General features: G+C 46.0%; 1 pseudogene; it reads right to left on the bottom strand.

Annotated features, from left to right (window-relative positions):
• LOC102388000 overlaps positions 1-7,490 on the bottom strand; it is a 19,695-nt pseudogene that overhangs the window by 3,217 nt on the left and 8,988 nt on the right.

Raw genomic sequence — 7,490 nt, 5'->3', positions numbered from 1 at the left:
GGGGTGCAGAGATGTGTGGAGGAGATAAATGTAGGGGGGAGGGGCGAGTGCCTGCCAGCGCTATGGGAAGGTATCCAGGCACTGGGGCTGCAGCAGGGTGGAGGAGGTGGTGGGGTGGTGCCTGCTGCTCCAGTGAGGGAAGAGGGCAGGGGATCCCTTCAGGGGCAGCAGGGAGTGGTGTGGCATAGCCAGTGGCATTGGGGCTGGTGCCCTTGCTTGCATGGGTGGGGCAGCCAGGAGATGCTGCAGAGCTGGACGGAGCAGGGGACTGTGGGTCGGGAGTGAGGAGCACCGGCAGGGCTGGGGAGGCTATGGTTTGGGAGTGAGGGGCATTGGGGGTTGGGGACTATGGGTCAGGAGTCTGGGGTGCTGGTGGCGCCAGAGAGCTGCGGGTCAGGAGTTAGGGGCACCAGCATGGTCCAGGGAGACAGGCTACTGTGGGTTGGTAGTGACAGGCACTGGCAGGACCAGCGGTCTGTGGGTTGGGAGTGAGGGGCAGCAGCAGGGCTGGCGGGGGGAGGCTGTTGCTTAGGAGTGAGGGGCAGTGGAATGGGTAGGGGCAGGGCATTGGCATATCACTGCCCCTCACAATCACATACCCCTTCCCCTCCCCACCTCATGCAACAGGTGTCCTCTTTTTTGGAACTGGAAATATGGTAACCCTAGAGTAGCAGCTTAAACAAAAGCTGGAAATTCCCAGCCTCACTAATGCATTGTAACCTTCATAAAGCTTGTGCTTCCATCCTTCGCTAAAAGTTGTCTTAGCCAGACCTTCCTCAAGCTGATGTGGAGAGTTTCTTTTCTAGCTGCAAATTCTCTACAGGGCAATCTTTACTTGTGGTATTTTACCACAGAGCTCAATCTCAATCTCTCTCTCCTTTTACAGAAAGTCACCCCCACCCCCCGCCCCAAACTGTATATGTGGGGTGCTTGTACACATGACAGGGGTTTAGTCCTCAGGGTTTTATTCTCTGCCCCCTAAATTGAAACAGTGGGTTTTTAATTTAAACCCACCACTTACATTTTTCTGTCACATTACTTCTGGGTTCACCAGCCAGGGGGGTGGGGGGGCTGTGCTCCTGTGGGATGCTCCATCTGCCCCACCATCTCAGCATTCATGAACTGTGCCTGGTACCTCGAGGTACATAGAGAAAGCATTTAAAGCTGTGTCTATGGTTGAATCTCTGATTCTCTGAAATCAGCATCGAATCTTCAGATTCGGATTCAGCCAAATCGAATTAGGGGCTGTGATCTGAATCAACGGATCAAATCACTGTCCCCAATTCAGGCTGAATCTGAATCGAATATGGCCCGTTTTGCACACCCCTAGCGGACAATAAGCTGAATATGAGCTTATGTCTAAGCAATTGTCTGAGCAGCAGCTCTGCAGAAAAAGATCTGGGGGGTTACAGTGGTCATAAGCTGAATATAAGCCAACAGTGTGCCCTTGTTGCCAAGAAGGCTAATGGCATACTGGGCTGCATTGGTAGGAGTGCTGCCAGCAGGTCAAAGGAAACGATTATTCCCCTCTATTCAGCACTGGTGAGGCCACATCTGGAGTACTATGTTCAGTTTTGGGTCCTCTACTACAGAAAGAATACAAACAAATTGGAGAGAGTCCAGTGGAGGGCAACAAAAATGGTGAGGGGACTGGGGCACATGACTTCTGAGGAAAGACTGAGGGAATTGGGCTTATTTAGCCTGATAGGGCTAAATAAGAGGGGACTTAACAGTCCCCCAGTAGAGGACTGAGAGAGGACTTAATAGCAGCCTTCAACTACCTGAAGTGGGGTTCATAGAGGATGGAGCTAGACTGTTCTCAGTGGTGGCAGTGGACAGTGCAAGGAGCAATGGTCTCAAGTTGCAGCTAGGGAAGTTTAGATTAAGTATTAGGAAAAACTTCTTATGAGGAGGGTTGTAAAGCACTAGAACAGGTTACCCAGAGAGGCTGTAGAATCTCCATCTTTGGAGGTTTTCAAAACCCAACTAGACAAAGCTTTGGCTGGGATGATCTAGTTGGGGATGGACCTGCTTTGAGCAGGGGGTTGGACTAGATGACCTTCTGATGTCCCTTCCAACTCTAACTTTCTATGATTCTATGATTATGGTGAGGGGCCCGATCTTTTTTTTTTTTTTTTTTGGTGCCAGAGCCTGCCAGTGGCTGGGGGGGCAAGTTGCTTGTGGGATGCATGACCCCTGAGCTACAGAGGGCCCCAGTCCTTCCCTCTGCAGTGGCAGCACCCCCTGGGGCCACCCAGGGGCACTGCTAGTGGGCCAGGTACTGGCCCAGCTCAGAGGCAGCATCTGGCCTGATCCAACTGTTCCCCAAGCCCACCTGGGTAGCAGTGCCGGGTGGGCTTCCAATGGGTGGGCTTGGAGAACAGTTGGATCAGGCTGATGCTGCCTCCAAGTTGGGGCAGCACCTGGCCCACTAGTAGCCCACCCGGGCAGCCCCAGGGGGCACTACAATCACGGAGAGAAAGACTGGGGCTCCCTGCAGCTCAGGGGCTGCTCAGTCCACCAGCAGCTCACCCCCTGGCTGTGGGAGAAATGGGCAGGCTCCTTAGAGGGGGAAAAAAAAAAGGTTTGGCCCCCCTCACTGTTTCTGCCTTCAGCAGGTGCCTACTGAAAGCAGACGCAGCAAGGGGCCTGATCCTTTTTTTCTGCAGAGCCTGCTCACCTCTCCCACAGCCAGGGGCAGGGGTGGGGGGGCATGAGCTGACAGCTGCAATGCATCATTGAAAACTAAACTACATCCGGATGTAGTTCAGTTCACAATGATGCAAACTCATTTAAAATCCCCCAAACTGGCGCACATGTAATGTGTGATGCTATTAAGCCATACAAATGACATTTTCGTCATGTGTACATCGTGATGACCGTCACACGTACAAGCACCCATGATGCCCAGTCACCTCATCTAACCACAGTCCAAGCTAAAACTCATCACCCAAGAAGCAAATAACCAAGCACAAGTGGAGATAAACCCAACTTTCCTTAAAGGGCCAGCTACCTTTCATATTAGTAGGCCTGAGCATCTCTCCTACTACCACCCTGCCCCAGCCTGGAGGGCTGTTAGTGTTGAAACATTCCCTACTTCCCCCATTATATATTTTAGACTACAGGCGGTCCTTGACTTACAACATTTTGAGTTACAATGTTTTGCACTTACAACGTTTATAAATTGACACCCCGTTTCAACTTTATTACGTCAGTTTTGACTTTACAATGCTTGATCTGATGCAACGCCATGCCAGAAAACAAGTTCGCTGCATTGCTCATCTCCCTGAAGAACATCTGTCCAAACTGCCTTGGACACTTTCTTTAACAAAGCAGGCAAGACTCCTGCAGCCAAGACTCCTTAGAAGACTCCAGCCAAGAACCCTTCAACAAGTCCAGCCAAGAGCCTTCCAAAAAGTCCAGCAAAGTTACCTCAAAGAAGTCCTTCCAAATCAATATGATTGCTATTTCCGATATAAATACATTAATGTAGCTATATTACTCATCTATAATTGATCGAGTACAAAATTCTGGGGTATTTTTTGTGAAAACAGGGTATCGGGCTTTGGTTCAGGAACCAATCCGCTATTTATAACATTGTTTCTTATGAGAAAATTGGTTCCAAGTTACAACATTTCGACTTGAGATGCAGTTTTCAACCAATTGTGTCATAAGTACGAGGACTGTCTGTATTGTCAGTAGGACTTCACAAGTGTTTATTATGTTTTAGTGCTTTTCCAGTCAATAGTGATCCCTAATTCACTTTAACTTAAAAGAAGTAAATTGATATAGCTCTTAAAAAGGTCCTTTCTAGCACTAATCTACCAAACTAAAAGCCTAATTTTTTATTTTTCAAGCAGCTTTCTATTTCATAGCAAACCCAACTAAAATATCCACTTTTCTGCTCTGCTATTCAGTTCCTTCTGGCTGTTTTACTTCATCTCCCTTCTTCATTTCTAAGTGACTGTGTTTCATTCTTCACAGAACAACTCATCACTTCAGCTTTTTCTTCAGCTAACTCTGTTTATCATGCCAAATTCCTGACTGATGCTTTATTGTCATATGCCGTTCCCCCTACCACATGGCAGAAAAGACCTGGTTTTCTGCCGCAAGAAAGAAATTTAAAAAAACAGTTACTTGTTTGGGAGACTCTGTATCAGAGGGAATACTTTGTAGTGACTTTAGAAGGTAGAGGGAAGAATGTGGTTTGGGTTAAATCCCAAGACTGAGATAAAAAAGATAAGATCTAGGTGTATCCCAGACTCCTTATGCTACCTTGTGAAAAAAAAAAAATCACATAATTTCCATGTTTGGGTTCCCATGGGTGCAAAAGGAGAACAACAATATTTATATGTACTTCACAGTCTTGTTCTGAGGCTGAATGAATTCTAAACCTAACTGAAAATAGATAGTTCTATACAATCTCTAGGTATTATTCTTATTATTCTTTTATACAGGCACTTTATTTGCTAATCCTTTCAATACATGACTGAGAACAAAGATCTGTAAAAAGTAGAAACACACAATAGAGACACCAGAACAAGGACTGTTTGTTAAATTAAATGCTTATGGAATAAAGAATAAGTCTGTATAAAGAAAACTATTGTTTAAATAGTGGGCATTGTGCTGCTTGTAGGAGTGTCTTCTTTCTGAATACATTCAAGTCTATTTAACTTATGCATGTCCATTTTGATTTCAATCATTCAACTGGATTTCTCTTCAGGTAAAAAAAATGTAGATAGTCACATAGAAATATAGCCTCATGAAGTGAGTAGGATACCCATTTGTTTCTAAATAAGTGTTTGGGTGTGATTCAGGATGTCCTCAAAACTATGTATTTTAATTCTGGAAATATAAGGCAATCATGTAAAACCCAGGAATTTTGTGAAATAATAGGACTAGGAAGTTTCAAAGCAGTTAGAACATGGGATCTAGAGGTTTCAGAAGCCAGGCCCTGATGGTGAAACACAGCAAGGGACAAATAGTAGCTGTTCAGGTGAGGAACAGTTTTGGTAGTAAGGAACACAAGAAAATTAATGCTGCTAAATACAAAACAATATTTGAAAACACCAATTACAGATGAAGAGGAAGGAAAGAAACCTGTTGATACTGAATAGTGATAATTCAAACAGCATTTCAGTTGATGATGGGGAAATGCAGACATTAGGAGAGCTAAGGATCATTTTTCCATCACTTAGGTATTATTCTGTCTGATCCAAGCCATATATAAAACTTGCATTTTGTGACCAGGAGTTATTTGTTTGCAAAAGGAAAAAAAAAGTTCTTGTTTTTATTAATGAAATTATAGCTCCATATGGAGCCCAATTCTTCAGTCAACATGGATGAACAATTTCTCCTGTCTGGACTTGACATGGCTGCCAGATGACTATCCCTCACTTAAAATCCTATGCTTTCTACCAGCTTTGTATTTTTTTCCCCTGCCATTATTAATTATGCTTTTTCATGATGTTGACATCTTTAAGTTCAGAAGCAGAAAACTGAATTTGGCTTATGGTCAATAACTGGTAATGCCTGTTTTAAATCTGTTATAAACAATTTACTGTGACGTAAAAAAGGAGGTTTACTACATGTCAGCTGTTTGGCAAGTGCCTTTGTGAATACCCATAGCCTGTTGTACAAGCAAGCCAAACTTCGATAGCCTACCCCCCCACACCCACCCCCAAAGGAAGAGGGCTGATGTATGATACAGTCCCAACCCTCTGTTTGCCCTGAAGTAACTAATTTGTCTGACCGTTATAACTGTGTATGCATCAATGGTTATTCTACCTGACTGCGTTGGGTTTAAAACTCATGTATAATAGTGATACAAAACCATGTGCAGACTAGCTCTTAGATGGGTTTAAATCTGTCTAAGACTGGTTTCATTTTCGTCAACAGTTGCAACCCATTTTAAATATATATAAGGGAGTCCATGCACAAATGTTACACTAGATTAACTAATAACATTTCAATTAAACCACTATGACTACTATGTAGAAAAGCTTTTTAAGAGTGTTAACATTATAGGGTTGGGCCCACTGTAAAGCTCTGCAGTAGTTACAGTGTATCACTTAGATCTGTTTCTATCCATGACCAAATTGGACTGGGAAATCAAATGGCATGTATTCTGGGCTCTCTTCTCATCTGCGTAGGAAGTCAGGCCATGGGAGCAGCCATGTCACCCCCTAGTTCCTACCTGGATCCTGCCTTACTTTGCCCTTCTGGCATCTCAGGGTCCCATCCTGTTCTCTCACCTGCCACATCTTGATGTTAAAGTGGGGAGGCTGCCCTCAGAAGCTTTGAGTGTTATTTCTCCCCTGGCCACACAGTTTTTCTGTCCCCAGGGTATTGACTTGGAGGGGATCTCCCTAGCTCCCAACATAGCACTTGGCCCTTTGGGCCTTAAATCTTTGTCTGGGCTTCAGCCTTCTGGCTTTGTCCCTCAGCCCAGGTCCAATGCATCGCCCCGCACCCCCATCTCACCCTCTCAGCTCTGGGTCCTTCAGCCCCCATCTCACCCTCTCAGGTTCTGGGCTTGTGCCCTAAGTCTTTGGGGCTTCGGGTCCTCTCTCACCTTCCTATTCCCCAAAGGGGTCTGGGCCCATGCCCATAGTCTTTGTTGTTGCAGGTTCAGATCCTTGGTTTGTAGTATGGTCCTCCTGCAATGAGAGCGATGCACCCCTCCAGCACTGCCTGTGGCCTCCAAGCCTCCAGTCACAGCCACTTCTGGTCCTGTTTTTAAACATGAATGCAGATCTAAGCCACAACTGCTTCCAAAGTAAAATCCTTTCCCCAAGCCTTGGGCCATGTCACTCCACAGTAACAATTAAATATATATAACCAAAATAATGTATCTTGAATGTTGTGGGTTGCTGGACTTCCTTGCAGCCCTCCCAGGGTCTGGAGTTCCCCAGCTCTGACAGGTAAGTGCCAGCCTCCCTCCTCAGATGTGATTCTTCCCTTATCAAGCCTGTAGTTACTTCTCCGGTTCACCTGATCCACCACTTCCACCCCAAGCTTTTCAATAACTGGCCTGGTTGCACTGCCTGTGCCTGGGGTAAACAGTCATTTGAAAGGGTTCTCCACCTGTATTAGTCCCTCCAAGGGCCTGGAGTTGCTCCCTGGCTTTCTGTAATGGTGGGGTAGGGGCTTCATTTCAATGTCACCTGTATTTTCAAGGCTGCTTCTCATACACATTTGCAAAATTTCTGTTCTACCTCAGTTCTCTTGAAAGCACATTATAAACTTTGCTGTTGACCAGTTATGAGTTACTAGTTAATTGCCCATCAAGAATAACAGATTTCAGGGAGTGTGTACATGGCCCCCCCAGCCCCCCACTCACCCTTCAAGGCCAGCCATGTAAAGACGCCCTTTGCCACCTCCTCCAGCCTCCACCTCACAGCAGGGCTTCTCCCCACCACCTCCCCCTCCCTGCTGGCTGTTCTCGGGGCCAGGCAGCAGGGGGGTACTACCACTGTGACTCCCCTCCC

Source organism: Alligator sinensis, unplaced genomic scaffold, assembly GCF_000455745.1.
Source record: "Alligator sinensis unplaced genomic scaffold, ASM45574v1 scaffold737_1, whole genome shotgun sequence".
Lineage (NCBI taxonomy): Eukaryota > Metazoa > Chordata > Crocodylia > Alligatoridae > Alligator > Alligator sinensis.
Note: the sequence above shows the minus strand (reverse complement) of the source record. Positions and strands in the feature narration are given on the sequence as shown.